At 40.2% G+C, this 24,106-nt stretch overlaps 1 long non-coding RNA gene across 1 annotated transcript; it reads right to left on the bottom strand.

The window, feature by feature from the left end:
- Window positions 1-7,097: 7,097 nt before the first annotated feature.
- Window positions 7,098-17,234, bottom strand: LOC144368346 (uncharacterized). The gene is made up of 3 exons (XR_013428132.1): window positions 17,103-17,234; window positions 16,093-16,268; window positions 7,098-9,182 (listed from the first exon to the last, which is right to left on the bottom strand). It is a non-coding gene; the product is annotated as an uncharacterized LOC144368346 (long non-coding RNA).
- Window positions 17,235-24,106: the final 6,872 nt, after the last annotated feature.

Below are 24,106 nucleotides of genomic sequence, written 5' to 3'. Positions count from 1 at the left end.
ATGTAAACTATCAACAAAAGGAGTTCCTGGTAAGAGGAGAGTGAGTCATAGCCAGGTTCCAGTTCAGGCCTCTGGAAGCTGAGAACAAGAGGAAGAGCAGGGACTGAGCCATGCTGCTGCATCTCAGCTGGTACATGGGAACACAGTGACAGGGAAGCCCTGTCAGGAGGAAGTGAAGAGGAAACTCAACACCACACCCACCATGGCAGCTCCAAAAGGGCAAGGCAGCAACCTAATGTATGCTGAGCACTTCCTGCCAGCTGGGTACTGAGCTTAGCAGTTTACAGATATATCTTACTTACAGGCCACAATAAAAAGTCCATGAAATAGTCCACTTTCATCTGACATTTGAGGACATTAACTGAAAAATGAGTATTCAGTGCAACCAGAGAAAATAAGGATTAATATGACCCAAGAATATCTGGCATGAGAATGTCAAGGCTCAGACTTAGAGGAATCTGAGCAGAAGTGATTGAGGATATGGCCATGCAGGTTATTGGAGAGGGTGAATTAATTGGTGCCCCCCAAAAGACAAAACAGAAGACACAGAGTGGAATGTTGTGTCAAGAGGCTGGGGAGTGGGGCCTCTGTTAACACTCAAATTAAAACTAGGGAGGCAAGATACAGGCTGGATATGGAAGAGAGCCAGAGAAATCTGGTGAACATGCTTATCTGAACAGGCAGGCAAGAGACTGGGGCAGGACTGAATGTCAACCACGTGAAATAAGTGTGCCTTCCACCCAGCACTTTTCCACAGCCCTGATTTCCTTAGGGACACGAGCATTGTGCCACAAACTGAGGTCCCCCTAGGTGAAGAAAAGGAAGCCCTTCTAGAGAGTGTGGAAGGTCTGTGATGCTGAGACGGAGCCTAGTGAGGTGGAAGGAAGACCAACTAAAAAGCCAAGCACCTGATTAGGTCTCTAAGCCCTGTAAACCCAGCTTGTCTATTAATGTCTCAGTTTCCCCTTTGTCAGTTGAATCATGTAAAATATAAAAATGTAGTAAAACCTGTCCTACAATAAATGACATTGGGAAACACAGGCTCCAGGCCAGTATGTGTCTCCCACCTATAGCCAAACTTCCATAGAAATTTGTTTTTGCCTTTTTAGGTTTCATAATGATTTTCTTACCTATATTTCTTTTTTAAAATTAGAACTGTGTAGTTATATATAGTAGTGGGTTCATTCGGTCAAAAAAATACACACATGCAATTTGACTTCAGTTCATGATTGCCCCCTTCCCTCTCTCTTTTTTCTCCCATTCCCCCTAACATTTCCCAAATCTCTTTCATCTACTCTATTAGACTTCTTTTTTGCTCATCTATTAATTTATATTTGATTGCTTCTTTCTACCTATGCATAAAGGTGGAGTCCTTGTGGTATATTTATATGTCCACCTAACAACTTTTTAAGAATTCATTCTGGGGCTGGGGTTGTGGCTTAGTCGAGAACACTTGCCTCAAATGCCTGAGTCCCTTTGATCAATCCTAAGCACCAGGTTAAAAATATATATAAATATATTGTGTTCATCTATAACAACAACAAAAAACAATCATCTGCATTGCCTCCCCTTACCCATCTCTGCACTCTGCCTCTCAATCTTCTCCATTACTGCTCTTTCCTTTATCTGTATGATATCCTATCCTGCCCTCCCCATTTCCTTTGTTCTACTCTAGTTTCTGCATGAGAGTAAACATTCAAGTTTTGAGTTTTTGTGTTTGGCTTATTTCACATAGCATGATATTCTCATTGCTATCCATTTACCTGTAAATGCCATTATTTCATTTTCTTTTATGCCTTTGAAGAACCCTAGTGTGTGTGTGTGTGTGTGTGTGTGTGTGTGTGCGCGCGCGCGCGCGCGCGCATGTGTATTTACATACATATCATATATATGTGTCAGAATCATAAAATTTATTTATCTATTAAGGTGATTCCACCATTTAGTGAAATGTGCTTCTATAAACATTGAGGTGGCTGTCACTGAAGTATGCTGATTTTAAAAGTTTTGGCAAAATACCAAGGAGTGGGCAGATCCTCACAGGGTGCTTACATCTCTAGTTTTTTGATGAATCTCTACAGTGGTTTCTGGACTTGCACTAGTCTGCAGTCCCATTAACAATATACAAGTGTATATTTTCCCCACAACCTTGCCTGCATTTTTATGTATATTCTTGAACATTGCAATTCTGGAGTCAGATAAAATTTTAATATTTCTTTCATTTGCTTTCCCTAATTGCTAGTGATATTGAACCTTTTCTCATTTGGATATTTGTAATTTTTTTCTTAAGAAGTTTCAATTTCATTTTTTCTATTGCCCATTTATTGATTGGGTTATTTGGGATATTTTTGTATGAAGTGCTTTGAGTTATTTATATATTTAAGAGTATTAATCCCTTATCAGATGAGTAGCTGGCCAAGATACTTTTACCATTCTGTAGGCTCTCTCTTCACACTCTTCTTTCTTTCTTTTGCTGGGAAGAAGTTTTGTAATTTGATGGTGTCCCACTTATTTATTCATAGTTTCAGTTCATGTATTTTTGAGGAAGCTTGTGCCAGCAATTATATGTAGAATGTTGGCCCTACATTCTTTTCTAACAGTTGCAAGGTTTCTGGTCTAATTCCAAAGTGTTTGATCCATTATCATTTGAGTTTTGTGCAGGGTGAGAAATAGGGTTTTAGTGTTATTTTTCTAGATAGTTATCTAGTTGTCCCAGAACCATTTATTAAAAATCCTCTTTCCTCCAATGTATATTTTTGCACCTTTGTTAAGTATCAGAGGGCTCTAAAGATTGGATTTGTCTCTGTCTTCTATTCTGTCCTATTGGTCTTTGGGTCTATTTTTGTGACAATATCATGCTGTTTTGTTACTAGAGCTCTGCAGCTTTACTTATTGTCTGGAGTTTTGTATTTAACAGTGGTACCAATAATAAAAAACAAACTGAAATAGAAAACTACTTCAAGAATTAGATAGTAGGAGACAACTATGTAGGCTAATATATTAACATCCCAACTTGAAGTGGTGGGAATTACAATATATATTTAGGAATACAGTATTTTTCTTCTGGCAGAGCTATTTTTGTTTAATACTTTTACTTTATTTATTTTTACCTAGTGCTGAGGATCCAATCAGTGCCTCACACATGCTAGGCAAGTTCTCCGCCACTGAGCTACAATACCAAATCTAGGAATACAGTATTTTTATTGAAAATTCTTTTTAAAAATATTATTATTTTTACATAATAGCATATTTTGGCATATTATACATACATAGAATAAGTATAACTTGTTGAAAATAGGATCCCCCATTATTGTGGTTGTACATGACGAAGAACTTCATTGTTTGTATATTCATACATGAAGATAGGAAAGATGTGTCTTATTCATTCTCCTGTCTTTCCTATTACATGTTCCCCCCTTCTCTTAATTCCCCTTTGTCTAGTCCAATGAACCTCTAATCTTTCACTCTCTAGTTGTAAGTTAGCATCCACATTCTGCCTTTGGGTTTGGGACTGCCTTATTTCACAAAGCATGATAGTCTCCACTTCCATCCATTTACTGGTGAATGATATAATTTCATTCTTCGTTATGGCTGAGTAGTATTCCATTTTGTATGTATACCAAATTCTTTATCTACTCATCTGATGTAGGGCACCTAAGTTGGTTCTATAGCTTAACTATTGTGAATTGAGCTGATATTAAATATTGAAGTGTCTATGTCACTGCGGTATGCTGATTTTAAGTTGTTTGGGTACAAAGTGAGTGGGATAATGGGGTCAAATAGCGGTTCCATTCCAAGTTTTGTAAAAAATCTCCACACTGCTTTCCAGAATGGTTGCACCAATTTCCAATTCCACCAGCAATGTATTAAGTGAATCTCTTTCCCCACATCCTTGCCATCATTTACTGTTGCTTTTATTTTTAATATTTACCATTCTGAGTGGGGTTAGTGAATTCTCAGTGTAGTTTTGATTTACATTTCTCTAATTGCTAAGATTTTAAATACTGCAAACTCTAAATCAAACAAGTTCAGGCAGCTTCTCTGATTTCAGGTTTTTCTGTACTCAATCTGTGTTTCTCTGTGTTCTCCCCTCCCTTTGTGGGGTCTCTTTGCTGCTTTCAGTACCCATGTGGCAGGTGAGTTGGCATTTATATATTCTTACATTTTGTTGTTGTACTCAAATTTCTGATTCCCTAGTCCAACTGAATGTACACTATTATATTTTGTGAAATTCCTTTTTCATCAACCTCAGTAGGTGTCTATATTCCTGCTGCTGTGCTCATGATACAAGGTAATGCAGCTTTCCACTATCTCACCATCTTCTGGTCTTGCAATACAGCTTTTTATCCAGGATGATTGCTCATCAATTTTAACACTTTTCAGATTGATGCCATCCCATTTGTGGATGTTTCATTTTATTTCTTGAACTTTAGGAGTGTACTTAAAGAATTCAGTTCCTGAGTCTCAATGTTAGGGTGTTAGGCCTACATGTTGTTCTGGTAGATGCAGGGTTTCTGGTCTACTTCTCAGGTCTTTGATATGCTTTCAGTTCAGTTTTAAGAGAGAGGGGCTAAATTTCATTTGGCTACATATGGATTTCCAGTTTTTCCAGCCCCATTTGTTGAAGAGGCTATCCTCAGCACACTATAGTGATATAATCACATCAATGTTTTTAGCAGCACAATTCACAATAGCTAAGCTATGGAGTCAACACACACACACACACACACACACACACATACATGTATTACTCAGCCATAAAGATGAATAACTTTATAATAGTTGCCATTATATGGATGAATCTGGAGACTACCATGCTAAGTGAATTAAGTCAGTCTCCCCAAATACAAATATCAAATGTATCAAATGTTTTCTTTGACATTTGGAAGCTAATCTACACTAAGGAGGGAAGAGTGGAAGAATACAAATTCCAGGTATTAGACAAAGAGAAATGAAGGAAAAAGAGTACGGTAAGGAAAGGAAATGAATGGTAAGAAAAGGAATGAACCTGACATTGTGTTCCTATATGTACATTTGCTATGTACATATAGGAACACAATGCAGAGAATGTCACCTTTATGTACATCAAAAGCCTGGGGTCCTAATTAGATTAAGATATATTCCATGCTTCTATATGATCTCAAAATGGGCTCTACTCTCATGAAAAACTAAAAAGAAGTCATAAAAAACATAATAAAAATGACACTTTAATTTGCATGTCTAAGTTAACAATCCAGGGGGCTGGGTTTGTGGTTCAATGGTAGAGAAATTGCCTCGCATGTACAAGACCCTGGGTTTGATCCTCAGCACAACATAAAAATAAATAGGTGAAATAGAGGCATTATGTCCAACTACAACTAAAAAACAAATATTAAAAAAAGATAACAACCCAGGTTTGAGTTAGACTTGTTCCCTATGAAAACCCCCAGAGAGAGATCCATGAGCTACTAACTTAGTAAAGACTCATTCACAGCACAAAGAGGTAATGAAGTCAAGCAATTCAGGTACAGAAGGCAAAAAAGTGTAGAAAGTATACAATTTAAGAGAAGGGAGCATGTGTCTGAAAGATGCTCTTCATAGGGTTGGGACTGGGCTTCCCTGCAGCAGTTATCAAGAATATTAGGACAGCAGGCATGAGAACAGAGCAGATTTCAGAATGTAAATAGAAAATGTAGATGGAAGGGCAGGTCAGGGCTACAAGGCCATGGGAAGTACAGATAAGACCAAACAGAGGCTCCATCTCCTGTTGGAGACAAGCACAGATGAAGAGAAATCACTGCAGAAGGAGGAGCTACAATCTTACAGAGTTAAAAGGAGTCAAGTGCATTCCAGAGCCAACATACCTGAAGCCTGAAGGCCAGGGAATCTGCATGCTAGTTTCCTCTTGCTCATCAGAATTTTTCTTGTAATCATCTTCTCTTTGCTGACACCTGTGGCATCATTGAGGACATGCTCTGTAAGTATGTGCAAATAAGACAGGATTTGTAAAATCCAATAGCACCCAGATATATTTCCAAACACTAGAAAATCAGAGTGGAGGTAGGTTGTGCTTTGGGGAAGGAAGAGATAATAAAAATCAAGCAAAATCAAAGGAGAAACACATTATTAAAGAAAGGAAAACTCATCCTAAGGAATTTAAAAATATGCATAATAATAATACACTGCACGTATACCCATTATATATGAAAAAGCACATATAAAAAATGTGTAATACACACAAGAGGGATCTCTATATTTATCTGATGGACAACTGCTCCTTTGGGCTCTTGACTCCACCTGTGCATGGGAAACTTGCATCTATGATATGTATGGGCTCACATGTCCACTGAAAGGCCCTTGGGCCTTCTCAGAGGAAATTGAAAGGAGAAGAGGGTTCAGTAACAATCCCAATTCTCCCTTTGCTAACTACTCCTAGAAAACCCATTTCTTATGTCCCTGCCAATTGACCCAACCTAGCAACCCAGGCACAGTGACAGAAATCACGTGTCCAATGGACATGTCATCTTTTGTACATGTGCCTAGGTATTCTTGGGTGGGTGGTGCCCATGCAAAAGTTCCTAAAATAAAGTAATACAATTGACAAAAAGGGCTTAAAAGTAACAATGAATTCATGTTTATTATCCAAATATAATTAATCTTAGTCACTATTTCTGGAGAGAACATTCTACAGAGACACCAGGGCATGGGACAAAAAAAGGAATTTATTGATCTTGATCCACAGGCAGAAAAGATCATGAATAGAAATGGTGGACATCATATTTTTCTTTGGGGGGGGGGACAACAGGGATTTAACTCAGGGGACTTGATCACTGAGCTACATCCCAGCCCTATTTTGTGTTTAATTTACAAATTGGGTTTCACTGAGTTTCTCAGCACCCCGAGGCTTTGAATTTGAATAATACTTTTTGCTGAGGCTGGCTTTGAATTCATCATTCTCCTGTCTCAGCCTCCTAAGCCACTGGGATTATAGGCCTGAGCCCCCATGCCAAGCACAGCAGACATACTTTAAAGACAAAATCAGTCAGATCCATCTGACCTCTGTACCTACTCTGAAACAAGATGGGTCTCCTGCCTCTGCATGCATATATCTCAGCCTACACAGTAGAGTTGAGTGCAGAGAATTTTTGCTTTCCTAGGGAGAAAAGTTAGATTCATTTGAATTATGATAGGAATACTCACTGGCTTCATCCATAGCAGAACTGACTGTAGGCTCAGCTGATGGGAAGACAGAGCTTCTGACAAGTTCTTGTGTGTTAGATGAATTAGGATGATCCAAGGGTAGAAAATAAGTTTTCCCCGGCAGGAGGTCATCCTCTTTCTCCTCCTGCAGTTCACCATTGGGAATGCTGAGACAAGGAAGAATAACCGAAAAAATCAAGGTGGTTTAGAAGCTACAGCCTCCCAGTTGGTTATGATTCAAAGTTGAAGAGTGGAGTCCCCTAACAGGTGCCTGCCTTCAAAAATAATCTAGAAAACCATTTTCAACTCATGGACATAATTTAGGTGCCATAGTATGAGAGAGAGAGTGAGAGCCACCAGTGTCCAGTGTACTGGCCAGATAACAAGCTGATGAGAAAGGAGGCTCAACTTCATCTATAAAGTACAACTACAGAAGGATCATACAATGAGAAGCAAAGCTGTAGTTGAACCTAGGGCATGACTGATACTGACACTTGCATATAGATGGCCAGCAAATACAGCCTGGTACATGATAGAGTGCCCAATGAATATGTGCCTTCTAGAACTTTTTCTATCCTTTTTTTTGACATAATACTTTTGGGGGGGGGAAGGGGTAGAAAGGGAGCGTATTTCTGTTTTTCTTGCTATGACATACCTGTCCAGGATTATCAGGCCATAGTACAGAAATATAGTATGCCTCTAATTCTGATTATTCAACTTAAAATAAACAAGTGATTTTGTTAAAAGGAAGAAATGCCCAAGAATGACTGTGCAGTTCTTCTCAGTCACGCTCACTGTACCAGCACCAGGAAGATAAAAGATAACCTTGCTAAAGGGCTCCATCACACTGGGCTTAGTCAACATCACCCCTGCCAACAGTAGTCTTTTTTACATTTGGTCATCAAATGTGTCTACTTTTGACCTCATGGTCTAATCTTTCAGGTTATCCTTAACCCCTTATTTTGCCTTTTCTTACAATCTCCAGATTATTTGTTGTTACCTGGAATTCAGTGAATTTTGGTCTTTTTCATCATCATTTTCATGGTTTTCTACAAACAATTCAAAAACATCCAGGAGTCATTACATAGTGCTATTTCACCCATTTCAACACAGAGCCCAAGTGGGTTCTTCAGTCACCTTGGCTAGACAGGAATAAGAATCTGCAGGAAATCTTGAAAGTTATTTCAATTTCGATCAGGAATGAGCAGAAAAAAGAGTCATGGAAAATGGAGTGGGCTAAGGGGTGAAGACAAAATGACTTCTGCCACGTATAGCCCAGATAAAGTTCAGTTGTCATAATCTTTCCCATCAGTTTTCACAATTTTTCTTTGTGTGTTGACTTAGTCCTGTTTGCCAAGGAGGGTCCAAGAAGGAGCCATGTGCTAGTGACTTATGAAGGCCATGTTCCCAGAATAAAGAGGCAGCAGAGTCAAGGAAGCAGGGTAGATCAAAAGCCTAGACAGTGTGTGATTCCAGGGAAGGTGGCATGTGTCTGAAAGATGCTCTTCATGGGATTAGGACCCCCCATTAAGCTGGGCTTTCCTGTGTCAGTTACAGGGAATATCAGGACAGCAGATGTAGGAACAGAGCAGATTTCTGAATGCAAACAGGAGGTGGAGATGGAACAGCCTCTCAGGGTGGGAGACCATAAAATAGAGACATAAGACCAGACAGTCTCCATCTGCTGTTGGAAAGAACCAATGGTGAAGAGAAATCACAGCAGAAGGAGCTACCTCCTCATAGAGAGAGCTAAAAGAGGTAAGTGCATCCCAGAGCCACAGAAGCTGTCACCACTCTACCCGAAGCTTGAAGTCCTGGGAATCTGCATGCCATTCTCCACTTGCAGAAGAGTTGTTTTCTTTTCATGATCTTCTGTTTCATGACCCTCATGGTATCAGTGAGGACATGCAGCTCACATCCAGGTGTTTTGACAGCCAAGCCTCCAAGGGCATCACCCTCAAGCTTGGGAAGGTTCTGCAGTTCAATGCAAGTATCCAAATTCAGTTCTGAAAATAAAACAGGAACTATTATCCTGTGACACAACTATTGACCCCAACGGGTCACCTAATCAAGAAAGCAGCCTTGCACAAAAAAGTCTAAGGATTTATGTGTAGTTTATAGAGACTGATACTTTCAGGGCTGGGGTTGTAGCTTGGAGTTAGAGCACTTGCCTCAAATACATGAGGCCCTGGGTTCTATCCTCACTACCACATAAATATAAAGACATTGAGACTGATACTTTCATTTTGTTGATGATTCTGGCATATCCAGTATGATAAACTTGACAGGAGGCAAGTGTGCTTACAATTCTTGAAAATATTCAAGAAATATGGAAGTTATAGACACCTATAGCTCCCCAATATAATAGGCAATAATACCACTAGAGATCTAGGCAGAGCTTTTAGTCAGGAAGTGATCATCAAAGTTAAGCAAAATCATAGTAGAAGGAAAACTATATGAAAGTAGAGAACTGGGGAAGAATCATCCCTGGAATATTTTAAATCTTACTCTGACTAACTTATTTTATATACAGGCATTATTACTAATAGAACTACTGTATATGCCTAACATATAATGGATATATCTGATGAACAGAAAATTATGAACATTCACATGTGGGATTGTATAATATCAATATTCTGGCCACAAGAAGTCAGAAATAATTTAGAAACCTGAGGGAAAAAAAGAGATGTTTGAAAAGCAGATGCTCAAAAATTCCCTGTGAGACACCAGAACACAATCACTCAACTGAGCCTGTAGGCTTAGTCTTGACTGGGATTGTGGGAGCACCCAGTAGAGTCCAGCAGGAAGAAAAGATGGTGAACCTCCGCAAGTTTTCACACGTGCTTCAAGAACTACACACCAGTGACACACACAGAGCCCATGCCAGGGAGTGCTCCACATGAGGCACAGGTGTTTCTTCTCTTGCATGACCCTCAGATGTTTGTAATGAGTGCAAGGGTGCCCACATCTGTCAGATGAGTGTGGCACCTGACATGAGAACCAGAGGCTCCAGAAGCTGATATTGAGGGAGACAGAGAATCCAGATGAACACAACCCAGATTAAGGGGACAAGGAGGGACTAAAACTCAGTCTTCACATCTGAGCAGAATTGAGTCCTTGTGAGGACACTGGCAACATGGATATGAAGACAGACGAATGGAGAGGATGGACTCAGTGTAGAATCAGCAAGGAGACAATTTGTGCACTTTCTGGGTGAAGGTGTCACATTAATTTAAAGAGATGAGGAAAGGTGAAAAGTGAGCTGGATATGTCAGGACACAGAATTGTGGGCCCAGGATTTATACCATTACTGAAAAATTGCTCTATATCCAATGAAAATATCTTTTGTGAAATTATATTTATCAAATAACCAGAAGTTATCTGAGGATTTGAGATTACAGAGTCAAATATTTCATTAAAAAATTTTTATTTTTATTGAACTGGTACTATGGAAATTATTTTAATAAACCATGAAAGAGATGAAAGCACCTAAGATATGCCCTTGGTAAAGGCCAGCCCAGGACCTGAGAGTGTATTTAACCCTAGGCCCCAGGCTCCAGCTCACATCACTATGTCAGAGAATCGCAGCTTTAAGTCTGACCGAGAGAACATGTAGAGACCCACCATCTCTGCCACCCACAATATTCTGACAACCAACATGTGGATCAGAGCTTACAAATTCCCTTGCCTTTCCTATCTGGGAAGAGCATCCACTGTTTTCCAGGGTCAGTGTTGGCTACACAGCTATCGATAGCAGAGGAAAGACTCAGCCTGGCTCCACCATCACCACAGATTAACTGGTGATCTAACATTGTCCCCTGACAACTACTCATTTGGGTATTTACATCCAGGTGTGCATCTGAGGCTTGCATCTCTGACACACTGGGGCTCACATGCCCACTCAAAGGCCATTGGAGGCAGGCCTTCTTAGTGACACCTAAAAGGAGAAGAGGGTAACTATCCCAGTTCTTTCTTTCTTTAGTACCCCCACCCAGAATGCCCATTTCTTATGTCCCAGTCTGTTGGGGAAACCAGCTTGTGTCTCAGGTACAGTGACAGAGATCATGAGTGTGATGGATATGTCACCTTTGGTTTCTGTGCCTGGATGCTAAGAAGGCCAGAATCAATAAATGGGATGGCAAACTGCAAAGCGTCTTCAGAGTAAAGGAAACAATTAATAACGTGATGAGAGAGCCTACAGAATGGGAAAAGATTTTTACCACATGCACCTTAGACAAGAGCATTCAATCCTCAGGATGTATTAAGAACTCAAAAAACAAAAAACCCAAAAGAAAAAAAAACATTAAATAACCCAATAAATAAATGGGCAAAGCACTGAACATGCACCTCACAGCCGAAAAAATACTAATGGCCAAAAGATACATGAACAACTCTTTATTATCTCTAGCAATTAGAGAAATGCAAATTAAAACTATGCAGAGATTCCATCTCACTTGAATTAGAATGGCAATTATAAAGAATTCAAGTAACAATAAATGTTGGTGGGGAATGGGGTGAGAAAGGTACTCTCAAAAATTTGAGTAGGACTGAAAATTAGAGCAGCCACTATGGAAAGCAGTATGAAGATTCCTTAGAAAACTTGGAATGAAACCACCATTTGACATCATCAACAGATGAATGGATAAAGAAAATGTAATGTATATAGAGAATGGTATATTACTCAGCCATAAAGAAAAATAAAACAATGGCATTTGCAGAAAATGGATGGAACTGGAGATATCATGCTAAGTGAAATAAGCCAATCCCAAACACCAAAGGCTATGTGTTCTGACTTCTAGATGATAACCGGAAAAAAGGGAGGTTGAGGAAGGGAATAATAGAAATCTACTGTATTGGACAAAGGAAAATAAAAGGATGGGAGGAGAGGGAGAAACAGGAAAGACAATAGAATTAACTGGATTTAACTAGCCTTAACTAGCCTTGTATTTGAATACATAACCAGGGTAAATTCACATCATAAACAAAAAGAGCGGGATCATCCACAGGATAAGTTATACTCTACTAATGTGTAATTGGCAAAATACATTCTACTGTCATATGTTACTAAACAAGAACAACAACAACAAAGGCAGGTGTCCAGAAAAGAGTGTCCCTGAAGAAAAATCATCCACTTAAGATGGCTTTGAAGAAAAAAATGAGTTTAAGGCTATTTTCCCAGGATTATTAAACTCCATCACTGTTTGTAGAGAGGACATTCTATTGAGACTCAGTGACCTGATTGAAATTAAAAGGTTTATTGATCTCTCCCCCGAGGGAGGAAAGATCATGGAAAGAATCTAGGATACCATGGAGAGGGGTGTCCAGTGGTTGTATAACATTCCTAGTTATGGGACCCTCTCTGCATTTTGGAAGCCTATGACACCTTCTGGCCTATATACCACCTACAATCCATATACAGTCTGTTGCCACCTGGAGGCTGTTAGCAGCTATAAGCAATGCAGCAGAGGAGCTGGCTCCTTATTGTAAATCAACTGTATGAAACTGTGAAGAGATATCGGGTCCATAATCCTTATATTTTCCACATACTACAGAGGCAAATTGGACATTCCTCCTGATATAATTGAGTTCTATGTCCCTAGGGAAATGAATAATGTCCTCAGAAATTGAGCTGACTGGAGGTTTCCAGCAGCCTCATGTCTATCCAGGTCAGACTCAGGAAGAACTGGGTACAATAGGGCCTGCTGCCCACTACTGTGTTCTCCACACACTCTCCTTGAAAATCCCTCATTCTCACCACGATCTGCTTCAGTTTTCTCAAAATTTCTTCAATCTGACTGTTTGGCTCCATCACCCTGAGAGCACACCTCATCATACTCTCATCACTGGTGTCTAGATTCTTCCACTCTCCTCCTCACTACCTTCTCTTCTTGTGAACTTCCCCAAAGATCAACTGTCTCATCAGGTTAACGTTTGTTAAGATACAGCTGCACAGTGTTACCCATGCTGGCCTCATGCTCCTGGCCATGAGAGAACCTCCTGCTGGGACCACTGAGCCCAGCCTCACTAACCTCTAACTCAATGTCCTGCTCTTACCATGTTCCCACTCTGCTTGGGAAAACTGCATTCCTACATCCCCCTGAATAATTCCAACTCCCTATCCTGCATTTGAAGTCCTCATTCCTGGCCCCACAAGGTTATCCAACATCACATCCCAACACTCCAATACACCATCCTTCCTTGTCAGGCTGTCTCCTCCCTGACTCTCACTCTGCTTCTCTGTCTTCCAGCATTCAGGTCTTTGTTTACAGGTGCTGCTCCCTGCCTGTCATGTACTGTGTGTCCCCAAGTCTCAGTTCATCCATTATTAATCATCTGTCATTGAAGACACTCAGTAACATGCATGAGAGATCCTCTTGACCTGAAGGAGAAAGTATCTTAAACCAATATACCTGTTTGTGAAAGCAATGGTGAAACAGAGAAAAAAAGGAGATTAGACCCTGAAGGATTGAAAATGGCCACTGACACAAGAATCTCTTCATGGACTCTTGGCAACGTGGACAGTTTCTTCACAAAGGTCTTGTACAGCATGCTTTCTACCAGCCACTCTGTCGTTAAATAATTTTGGTGGGAAGGAGAACTCCTTTTATATGTCCAACCCCTGAAATCCTGGCCCATTCCTTTTCATGAAAACCTATTTAGTATCATTATATCAAATCAAATTTCCTCCCCTTCAATCTACTTCTTTCAGTTCCTTGAGGCTGGATCCCTCAATCATTGGGTACAATATTTATTTCCACTGTGTCTAAACCTCCAGCCCCTCCTACATATAGTATCTATTATGAAAAGTGGCCAAATCTGTGAAGTCCCTTGGGAAAGTCTCACCTTCCCTCAAGGATATTACATTTAAACTACCTTGAACTCAGACTGAAGGGCTTTGGGGTAGTTTGGTCTCAAAGTGGCTGTAATTCAATGTAGACTCACTCTCTCTACCACTTCCGTGAATGACTACAGAGCTACTACTACCCTCTAGGTCATCTGCAATAAATATTTTAAATTGGGTTAGAATTTTCTCCTGTTTTCGGTTGCCTGCTTCTATCAGGAAGGAACCTTGCTGACATTTTTCAAGGCTCACAGTAGAAGATCCTCTGCAACTATTGGAGCCATTTATCAAACTCTAAAAGTATTGTTGCATGCCATTAGTGGGCAAGATGCAAAAGTCCTCAACAAAATATCAAGTTGTCGCTTAGTTATATTCATGTTGTTTCTGCAGGGCTTTCTGTGTACACAGAGGATAGGTCCGAGCAGAGAGGTCAGCACCACTACTGTAGTTACAGCTGTGTCCTGTTCACAATATACACATTAGGGTCAGTGAACCCACACAGGATGAATATTAGTACAATTAGAATGCTCTTTTTCTTCATTTCAGATTCATGTATAAAGGTGAATGTGTCCATCTCTATTTGGAGGGAATGGATGAGGCACTGGCTCTTCCCAGGGACAAAGTATACTGATTAATAGCTCAAAAACCCATGTGAGAGGCCTTATGAATTCTTTGTTCCAGAGAAGCAATGTCTGTTTCTCTTTGAAATTGTCTCAAAAACATTTGTAACATACAGAATTAGAAATGGGTGAACATCCAACCCAGCCTCCTCTTTGAAAGATCAGGCTGCACAGCAGTAAAAATATGTTGGCTGAGGAGCCAGGCAGACATGGGCCCTGTGTTCCCACCACACACTAGTGGAGATTTGGGGGCAGTGACCATGCTGAATCTCAGTGTCCTCAGCACTATTGTAGAGACACCACCAACTGTGAATAGTGTCTCTTGAGGATTTAATGGAGTAGTCTGTATACAGAGATCCCTTGGCAGTGGTTACAGTTCACACATGTATTTTATTTCTGTTTCTGAAATGTTGTGACACTGAGATTAAACTTTTGCATCACTGCACCTCAGTGGAAATGGGAAAAAGAAAAAGATGGTCACACCTGAAAAGGCACTGACTAAAGCAAGAGTTGGAAAATAAATTTAGTCAGTTAATTTTACTATAAAACATTCTGATACAGTGAGACATCAGACTTCTGCTCTTCCTAAAAACTGATTTAATGAGTAAAGACTCCCAAGAATTTCAAAAGTTTATCTGAGGAAAAGTTGAACTCTACCTTGAGTGAGAGGCAAGAAGAATATATTTTTTTTCTCTACATACTCTATAAAGCTTCCACCACTCATGGCTCTTGTTCAACAAGAGTGACATTCCTGGGAATTGTGGAGAGAAATGCTCTCTGCTGTCTGAATAACTGGGTCAGTTCCCCATCATGTACACTGGCCATTGACAATTTACATGAGAACATAACTCTCAGATGGAACACATGATTCAACATGTAATCTATGGAGGAAAGAATCATCTGTGCTCCTTTGGGTTGAAAACTACAGCAATGTATGGTGGAACAGAAACAGGAATGATTAATTGAAGGATAGCCTTCTCAGAGGAAGTTGAGAAAGTGCATTAACACTCAAGAACCATAAAAGACCTCCACAATGATTTTTGAATATTCTATCTCATGAAAAGAAGAGAGGAAATCATTAGAAAATAAATGCAATTTCCAAGGACACTGCAGAAGGAATGATTTAACCCCTTTAAAGACTGAGGTCTGACCAATCCCTCCTGGAACAAGTTGTAGTGATGTCTGTGAGATGCTTCTAATCCCCTCCTCCTAACTCCAGTCTACCTGCAACTGTGGCTGGCACATTGAAGACCAGGATTAAAAAAAACTGACCTGGCAAGAAAAATAACAAAGCTTCAGATCCACCTGACCTCTAAACCTGCTGAGAAACAAAATGGTCTCCTGGCTCTTCAGGCATATGTCTCAGCCTAGATAGTGGAGTTGAGTGCAGAGAATTTGTGATTTACCAGGGAGACAAGTTGCATTCATCTGAATTAGGATAAGAGTACTCACTGGTTCCATCCACAGTAGAGCTGACTTTACACTCATGTGATGGGAACTCAGAGCTTATGACAAGTTCTTGTGTGTCACATGAATTAGGATGACCAGAGTTCTGAAAATATTTTTCATCCAGCTGGAGGTCATTCTCTTCCTCTTCCTGAAATTCACTGTTCATACTGCTGAGACAGCTGAGGCAGGGAAGAACAAAAGATGAAATCATGGTGATTTAGAAGTTACAGTCTCCCAGCTGGTCCCGATTCAAAGCAGAAGGGTGGAGTTCAAAACAGGAGCCTCCCTTCAAAAATGATCCAGAAAACCATTTTCATCTCAAGGACATAGTTTAGGTGCCACGGTATGAGAGAAACCAAGGGCCACCAGTGCTCAGTGTAGTGATAACAAGATAACAAGCTAATGAGGAAGGAGGCTTAACTCACCTATAAGACACAGTCACAGAAGGATCACACAATGAGAAGCATAGCAGGGGCCAACCTTGTGCATAAAGCATGGTGAATTTTAGACACAAGTGTCTGATCAATAGTCTCCTGAATTCAAGAGTCTCAGAGACATTTTGCCTTCTTTGCACATCCATATTATGACATGATATCATTTTTATTCTGCACATCCATATTATGACATGATATCATTTTTATTCTATCTATTTTTCTTGCTATGGAATACCTGTTGATGAGCTCAGGCTAACAGTACAGAAATGATTTTTGAGTCTCATCCTGAGTTTGACATTTACAAAGGGAACATATGATTTATTTAAGATCTAGAAGTGCCCAAGGCTGCTCAGTTATTCTTGAGAAGACTTACTCTTACAATACTATAAAGCAGACAAAGAATTTTGCTAATGGGTTCCATCATCTTGGGTTGAATCAACAACTTCACTGCAATCAGCACTCCTACTGTGCCTTTAAGAAACTTTGACTACATTTGACCTCATGCTCTGTACTTTTAGGATTCCTGCACCCCTTTTATTTTATCCATTTTTTTTCTAGCCCCTGGTCATTCATTGTTACCTGAAATAAAGTGACTCTTCTTTATCATTGTCCTCATTGTCATGGTGTTCTGTAAACATATTCAGAAATGCAGAAGTCACTAAATAACTCCCCTTCACTCATTCCAATACAGACACCTCCCTCAGAAGAAGACATAATTTATGTATATATAATTCAGGGAGCAACTAAGGGACTTAACCTGGGAGAACTCACATGTTGAGTTTAAAGAAATGGTCTGAAATGCTATGCTGATCCATCATGCACAACGTCTCTGACTAGGGGGATCATTATGGAATGCTCTTCATGTAATTGGACAAAGTCAAAATGCATTTTGGTCTCCTGATCCCTGGATACTCATCCAGGTTCTTCTGGATTTCACTAACTGCAGCTTCCTTCCTTCCACAAAGCTCATTCCAACACTTAGTGGCTCTGGGCCCCCTCACAATTCTCAAATAGAACCAGTTTCATTCTCTATGAAGAGGATTAAAAGCCCTGAGCCTCATTTTTCTCAATACTAGGGATTGTTTTTTTTTTAAGATCGCAAAGTTAACTTTGGCAGTGTACTAGAAGGAAATTCCTCTTTCAGAACAGTTCTAGTATAAATATTACTTCCACCTGATTCTAGCATTTTAATGGAAGCAAAATTAACCATTTCAATGTTCTCTCTCTTTTATGTTTTTGGTACTGGCAATTGAACTTAGGGGCACATGACCACTGCACTACATCCCCAGGCCTATTTTGTATTTTATTTAGTGATGGGTCTGAGTTGTTTACTGCCTTGCTTTTTCCTGAGGCTGGCTTTTTAAACTTTAAATTTTTTTTTTTAGTTTTAGGTAGACACACAATACCTTTATTTTTTATTTTTTTATGGTGCCGAGAGTTGAACTCAGTGCCTCATGCATGCTAGGTGACTGTCCTACCACTTGAGCCACATCCCATGCCCTCTGAGTTGGCTTTAAACTCAAGATCCTCCTGCCTCAACCTCCTGAGCAGCTGGGATTAGAGGCTTGTGCTTGTAATCAAAGAATTAAACATGAGCAAGAACACTTAGGAGAGATAAGTTGTCCTAGGTTGTAAGAATAAGGTCATGCAGAGCCCTGATATGCACACACATAAATGGTACCTATGAGTAGGTTACAGTCTCTACAACTTCCCTGATCTTGTTAGTTCTAGGTTTACCATCCTGAATTTGTCACTGGACCCTCAGAAGTATAATTAATAGAAGTGCATTTGTGTTTTAATGGGGTGGTCATGAGCTGCAGCTAGACAAAGGGAAACTTCATGCTCACCCAAGAGATCAGCACTGAAGCAGGTGGGCTGGTGGATATCTGATGATTCAGAGTGACTGGGGAAAGTGTTACAGCCCTCATTCAATACGTCCTGCAGGATTTCTTTCTCCTCCTGTGGGGCTTGTCTCAGACTGGAGGGATAAAGAGTACAATTAAACGAGAGGATTAAATATGAGTCCCAGTTGGTCTAAATAGAGGCCTAAAGGAGTGGTCACAGAAGGGCAAGAGGGTACTCCTTTCAAAGAGAAAGAAAATGATCCTCTTAGGATGTGGGCAGGGTGCACATGTCTTTATGACAGGAGACAGGAATAGGGGCTCAATCTACTGACTAGAAAAGAGCTGAGGACAGAGACTCCACTCTCCCTGTGTGATACAACCATGAGCCACAGCATACACAGAAAATGAACTTTATGTGTGTGTTTGTGCGCACATTTGTATGTGTGTGTGTGTGTGTGTGTGTGTGTGTGTGTGTGAGATGTGTGTGTGTATGTGTATTCCCCCCACCCAAGGCTATGACATCCCTGCCAAAAAGTCTTATCAACCAGAAAGAAATCGATTTATATCTCATACTCAATGGACCCATACAAGACAGGAGATGTAGATTCTGTGAGGTAAAAAAAAAAAACATTTAGTTAGTTTGATTATTTCTAGTTGGATACAGACAAGAACCACAGAGAAAAGAAAAACACCTCCTTAAAAGATGGACTTCTTCCATGGTTGAGCAATGCAGTCATACCAGCAGCTTGTGTTTGCCTTTGCATGTGAATAGTGTGGACACTTTGTACCTCTTGGTTTGCTCATCTGGGGACCCTCCTCATATTTAACCCATCCTCTTCCAGGCTCTTAACACTCATTGTTACCTGGGAGCCAGTAATTCCTGTTCTTTTCCACTCTCCTCCTCTGCACCACTCCCTGAAATCAAATTCAGAAATGTCCAGTCAGTCAATGAGTAGTTTCTACATCACTCACTACAAACACAGGGGAAGCCTGAACTCAATGGAGAATCATTAGTCCCAGACCTTTACCAACACGGCCGTTATATGTCTGTGGATCTGATATGGTACAAACTGGATCCTGATATAAAAGATTTGAGGTATTCTTGAGGATGAAAAGGCATTTTCATGTCTCCAGTAGACATCAGTAACTGGGAATTAACCTATGCCCACTCTACACTTCCTTGTAAACTAGAAGTTGCTATAGTCTTTGTGTTTCATTATTCCATTGTTAGTAAACTGAAGGCAAAATAACAATATCTTTACTTCTAGAAATGATGGATTTCCTTTTGATGAAAGAAAAGAGGAGAAAAAGTTTTGGAGAAGATCTTTTTCTCAGAGGGGAAACAGACAATCATACCTCACTTTAGTGACCATAAACCTATCAGCAACTTACGATATTTCTGGAACTCGTTGGCCAGGGTATACACGGTAGATTGACATAAGATGAATTTTTCTTCCAGATCACGGAAATTCAGTTTGTGTTCTTGTAATTCGGCTTGTAGTCCTCGTATGACTTCTTTAAGTTTCATCTGAGGCTCTCCGTCAAGGTTCATTTCAGCCCCTCCATCAGGGGAAGGGCTGAAGAATACTGCCATGTTTGTACAGTAAATGTACAGCCAGGACCTGCAAAGAGGAAACCCAAACATGTTATGGGTTAAAAACAAGTGAATCCAAGAGCTGGATGCAGTGGCAAACGCCTATAATCTCAGAGGCTCAGAAGGTGAGACAGAAGGACCTAGAGTTAGAAGTCGGCTTGAGCAATGACAAGGTGCTAAGCCACTCAGTGAGACCCTGTCTCTTAATAAAATACAAAAAAGGGCTGCATATGTGGCTCAGTGTTTGAGTGCTTCTGACCCAAATATTTAAAAAAAAATAAAATAACCCAAGTAGAATTCATTGGGATTAAGGGAAGACAGCAGCTGTCACGATTCACTTACTGTTGAGAACTAAGTACTCAGCAGTCCACAACACTTCAAACTCCTTCACCTTTCAAACAAGGATTCACACACCTGAGTCTATAGCACGGACTCAAGACAGAAATGAGGAGGTAGGGCTGAGTGCGCTAGGTAACAGTCTAACAGAATCAGAAGGTGGGAGATGTCACGGAATGTGGGAGCCTCTGCCTTCCAATGGCCTCATGATGGCTGACCCACTGGTTTCCTCAGAAGGTCACTACAGATGTAGACCACCACTCATTGGGCAGTCTCAGTACTTGTGTACCTTCATGCCAATGTTACCAACTATTCTTTGTTCCCTTCTCGAAACATCATATTTCACATTACTCCTACAGGTATATCTTGAGAATCCTCGAAGTAAAAATGGTTTCCCAACAAGTTAAAATTATCTACAGGACTACCCAGTGGTCACCTCATTATTTCCTTAATAATAAAGTGGATCATAAGGCTTTTCCTCAAGGGAACAATGCAAAACTGTCAATGTAACATAGTCATAATGTTCTTCTCTGAATATGCAGCCAATATTTAAAAATCCACTAAAAACACAGAACAAAGAATAAACCATGAGTATTTGAAATTGTGTTCTGCACTCTCTTAATATTATTTTGTTATACTCCATTTTTATTGTGGCCTCTTTTCTCTCACTGGGACATCTGTTGGTGTATAGGACTCTGAAGGAATTCCTCACTTATTACAAAAGTTCCAATTGGCTCAGGCAATAGGAACATGGAAAGGAGAATAGAAACATGGAGGGGAGCCATGCTAAGTCTTTGTGAACCCTCAACTGTGGGACACTCATTGGAAAGAAAATTTCCAGATCCCTCTTACTAAGTCCAAAGCAGATAATGTCCAGTGCTGACTCTGCTCTTCCTGGCAATCTTCCCTTCACTAGGTCAGGCTACTGGTGTCTGCAATCAATGTTCTCACCTACTGAGAACCATGGCTGAATCTGAAGCAGATACGTTAAGCTCTTTTCAGTAAGGATTGGATACCCTTCCTAGCATGCTGCAGGGAAATGAGCCCAGTGCTTTATCTGTAGGACCTCAGCAAATGCATTAATTTGCTTTAACCCACTTATAATGTAAGTTCTCTATATTACATGGAGATTTTACATTTTACACACGTCACAGGGTAAACTGAGGAGCAAAGCAGGGGAGTTAGTTTATTCTGCTTCTATGAACACAAGAGTCATGGACTCTCATCCACTTGAATGTCAGAAAGCCTGGCTTTTAGCCCCACCTTCCTCCCTTTGGACTGCAAACCTGAAAATTACTTCAATTATTTACCTGCATTTGAAATGAAGTTTGAGTAAAAACAAGTGTTGAACTTTGAGGAATGACAATATTAGTTTGTTTTGAAGTGGATAGAAAATGCAGAGGTCTAGAGAAAACATCACGATAATCTTCGTAAGGAAGAACTTATGTGTCTTACTTATCCTGCCTCTTTCTCCAGCTGGCCAGAACATACTCAGTATCTGTTGATGTCATCAAAATCATCTTCAGATCTTGAGAATATGGATTTCTATGAGCCAAACTGGAGAGCAGGTGTTGGTCTGAGAAGTCATCCATCATTATGCTGGGACCTGTTGGAAACAACCAGTAGGGGGATCAACCTGACTACCAACAGTTTTTGATACAGCACTGGCTACACTCATCAATTAGCCCACTATCAATTCTTTCACTTGCTGTTCACCAGACTGACAGTTCTGTAAAAGCTAAGATAATGTTCTACCCATCTCTGTGTTCACAGTTTCCAGTGAAGACCAAGCACTGAGGCACCTGGCAGGATACACTGAATGAGTGCATAAAAGTGGTTGCCTACCACTGTCTTTAGAATGAAGTGCCTTTACAGTGTCATCTAAAGCCTTCTAGTTAGTGTCCCCTTCAATGAATCCACAAGTGCCACATACAGAGTCTTGCACATAACTCTGCATGTGAAGAAGAGAAAACTACCCTAAAAACACTTTGTTTCCCACCTATAATCCACATTGCACTCTAGGATTTGTAATTGGGGCTCTTGCCAGTTTTAAATTTTTTTATTAAATTTTTAATTTGTATGAAAGTTAAAGGTTGACTGAAGAAAAGGCTTACAGTTGACTTACTCTTATTCTAAAAGATAGGTGTTAGAAAAGCATCCATGTGCCAGTGATTTAGGAAGACCATGCCTCCCAGGAGAAAGAGGCAGTGGAGCTGAGGGAGCTGGGAAGAGAAGGCAAAACAGCCTACAAAGTGTGATTTCAGGGACAGCGCCATGTGTTTAAAGGATAATTTTTATAGTATTTGGACACAGAGTTGGCTCTGCGTCAGTGTGGCAGTTACAGAGAAGAGCAGGACAGCAGCTTTGGATACAGAAAAGTGTTCAGAGTGAAAACCACAGGAGTGAGTCAACCTTATGCATAGCCAAAGTTGAATTTTACACTCTCCTATCAAGTGAATACTTCCTGCATGTGGAAGGTCCCAGGGAACTTGTGCCTTCTACATACACAATATTTTGCTATGTTGTTGCTGTGTGTGTAGCTGCTGTTTTTGCTATAGCAGAACTGTCCAGGATCTTGGAATAACACTTCAGAAAGAAGTTACTCATGTCATTCTCATTTTAGTTCTTTCAAAGGAACAAGTGACTCTTTTAAAGGAGAAAGCCCCCAAGACTTCTCAGACAGATGATAAAAATGCTCAACAGAAAACAGGCAATTCAGAGAGGTTTAGCAAGGGAAACCAGTGACACCAGCAGATGGTTTTTACCTTTGCAGCTATTTTGGCCTGTTTATGTGCTCTTTTTGTCTGATAATTACCCTCCCATGATGATTCCCTGGGGGCCAGTGATTCAAGTGATGCTTTTCTTCATCATGATGCTCTTCACTATTTCCTACAACTGAATTTATTAAACCCCCTTTAGATATTAGGCAGTTCTATCTCATCCATTAAAAACTGTAGCCTTTCATGGCACAGAGAAAATATCGGTATGAATTTAGAAATTTAGAAATATCTCATGCATTTCTTTAAAGAAATGGCCTGCCCAGGTATTCTTATCCATGAAACAAAGTGGCCCCCATAAAGTAGATCTCAGGAGCAGCATGCTAGTTGTTTAACTGGGCAGAGGGAAAAATGTCCTTTCTTCCCCACATGAACAGAAACTGGAAACAACTGGTGAATGCTGGTAAATTTCAGCTATACCTACCTCCCATTACATGGCTGCTTCCCAGGCACAGTGATTTACTTCCCAATACGCCTTTCATAGAAAACATATTCATTCCTCTTCAGGGAAGAAAGACAACCCTGTCATACATCTAGGAACTCCATACATCTAGGAACTACACAGGACCCTCCATGCCTGCTCCTATCACTTAACCAGGGAAAATTCTCTCCATGTCACTTCTTAAGTATTAAAGTGTACCCTACATCTCACCCTCAGATTTTACTACTTCAACTCCCTAAAACAAACCCTGAGAGTGACTTTTGAAAGTACACTCATAAACATTCCCTGTTTAGATGCTACAGCTATCATGCCATGTGCATTTTAAGCAATATTTTTGAGAAGAGAAAACATAACCAGAAAAGATAAATCTCCCTTGGCCCACAATTAAATCAGCCTGCAAATTCCTTAAAAGTTTTCTTTCTTAGGCCATGCTCTTTTCAATTTCACAAACTTGCACCTGTCACACTCTCCTTCCTGAAAGTATGCTAGGTATTTGCTGCCTGCCATCTTAAAGGCACATGCCTGGTTCAGGAAGGAACATATGGGATAGTATGACCTCTGCCTAGTGGGTGAATCTACTGTCCTTTCAC

This window comes from Ictidomys tridecemlineatus, chromosome 11 (genome assembly GCF_052094955.1).
Source record: "Ictidomys tridecemlineatus isolate mIctTri1 chromosome 11, mIctTri1.hap1, whole genome shotgun sequence".
Classification (NCBI taxonomy): Eukaryota; Metazoa; Chordata; class Mammalia; order Rodentia; family Sciuridae; genus Ictidomys; species Ictidomys tridecemlineatus.
Note: the sequence above shows the minus strand (reverse complement) of the source record. Positions and strands in the feature narration are given on the sequence as shown.